The sequence below is a fragment of the Panthera uncia genome, chromosome B4 (genome assembly GCF_023721935.1).
Source record: "Panthera uncia isolate 11264 chromosome B4, Puncia_PCG_1.0, whole genome shotgun sequence".
Lineage (NCBI taxonomy): Eukaryota > Metazoa > Chordata > Mammalia > Carnivora > Felidae > Panthera > Panthera uncia.
In genome coordinates this window covers 78,913,981-78,916,030 of record NC_064809.1, presented here as the reverse complement: position 1 = coordinate 78,916,030, position 2,050 = coordinate 78,913,981, and the positions used below count along the sequence as shown (strand labels likewise).

Below are 2,050 nucleotides of genomic sequence, written 5' to 3'. Positions count from 1 at the left end.
AGTCATATCCAACGTGAATCAGAATGAGGTCAACAACCCCTTATATGTATCTTTTGTTCAGTATTTTTCTCTAAAGTAACACTTCCATCTAGACTATCAGGAGGCCTCATCCTAAAAAAATTCTGGACTGTGAGCTGAGGTAATGCAGGGAAATTATCTTTATGAAAGGGCTATGGACACCCATCTGGGAGAGACATCTCAGCACATCAGTCTGATAACACTTGCATTTATTTGTGCACAACTTTGATCTTAGTGAGTAAAAACCTTACATCAGAATTCAAAGGTTCCATTACCTACAAAAAGTATTTGCACCCCTTAAGTAATTTTTATTTAAGGTCAGTCAGATTCTTTAGATGTGTTTACACGTAATATAAGTTAAGGCCTCAGAGTTAAGATTTCCTAAGTGAGGGTACTGAATCTGCTCATATCTCCAAATGCAGACACTGTAATTCCTTCCCAAATGTCAACTATTAAATTATTTGTGTTCCCTTCCAATAACCTCTTCATGACAATGAACTTATTGCATAAATTGTGAGTCAGAAACATACACAGAAGTGATACTTGCAAATGTGAGAGGCACTTGGGTGGAAGGAAACTGCATTAGATTCAAGGGAAAACATCTAATCCACCATTGCAGAAAGAAGGATATAAAACTAACATTTTGATTCATCCTCAACTGCAAAGGCTTAAATTGAAGTCACAGTAATTTTATAAAGTTAATAAGAATAATGATTATACAATAGTTTTGTAATCCTAATTCTGCAATGGTTATTTGTAACTAGGTTCAAGCACCAGAGTTCATTTGTTTTTCCTTGGGCCTCTCAGCAGGTTTCTGCCATGGGTGACAGAGGAACAAGCAATGACTCTGAAGTAACTAACTTCATTCTTGTAGGGTTCAGAGTCCACCCAGAGCTCCACATTCTCCTCTTCCTGATCTTTCTGCTTGTGTATGCCATGATCCTCCTAGGGAATGTTGGGATGATGACCATTATTATGACCGATCCCCGGCTGAACACACCCATGTATTTCTTCCTGGGCAACCTGTCCTTCATTGATCTCTTCTATTCGTCTGTTATTGGACCCAAGGCCATGATCAACTTCTGGTCTGAGAGCAAGTCCATCTCTTTTGCAGGCTGTGTGACCCAATTCTGTCTCTTTGCCCTCTTCATCGTGGCAGAGGGATTTCTCCTGGCAGCCATGGCCTATGACCGCTTCATTGCCATCTGCAACCCACTCCTCTACTCTGTCCAGATGACAGCACGTCTCTGCACGCAGTTGGTGGCCAGTTCCTATTTATGTGGCTGCATCAGCTCAGTTCAGACCATACTCAGTTCAGACCAGTATGACATTTACTCTGTCCTTTTGTGGTTCTCGGGCCATTGACCACTTTTACTGTGACACTCGCCCACTTGAGAGGATATCTTGCTCTGACCTCTTCATCTCTAGAATCATTTCCTTTTCCTTATCGAGCATCATCATCTTGCCTACCATCATAGTTATCATTATTTCTTACTTGTATATCGTGTCCACAGCTGTCAAGATACGCTCCTCTGAGGGACGTAAGAAAGCATTCTCCACTTGCAGCTCACACCTGGGAGTCGCGAGTGTGCTGTACGGTGCTGTGTTTTTTATGTATCTCACTCCTGACAGATTTCCTGAGCTGAGTAAAGTGGCCTCGTTGTGTTACACCCTAGTCACTCCCATGCTGAATCCTTTGATTTACTCCCTGAGAAACAAAGATATCAAAGAAGCTCTAAAAAAACTTCTAGAGAAGAAAAATCCTATTCTTTGATTATTGTTTTTTTCCTCCATTGATTTTGTGGCTATTTCTTTCATACTCCTTGTACCCATTAATGAAAGTTATTCAATTAAACAGTATAAATACATTATTGGAACTGTTTTTTAGTGAGGTACCTGGAGCATTGTTCATCTTGAACGTCTCAGATATTGGAGATGTCCTGGATGTTAGAGAGGCATTTTTCACAATGAGCCTTCCCACTATCTCAAATAACATTCTGTTCACAGAATTGGTTTGTATTTATTTAATGAC

At 40.2% G+C, this 2,050-nt stretch overlaps 1 pseudogene; it reads left to right on the top strand.

Annotated features, from left to right (window-relative positions):
* Window positions 1-760: 760 nt before the first annotated feature.
* On the top strand, window positions 761-1,792 carry LOC125919177 (olfactory receptor 9K2-like; annotated as a pseudogene).
* The last annotated feature ends 258 nt before the right edge of the window (window positions 1,793-2,050 follow it).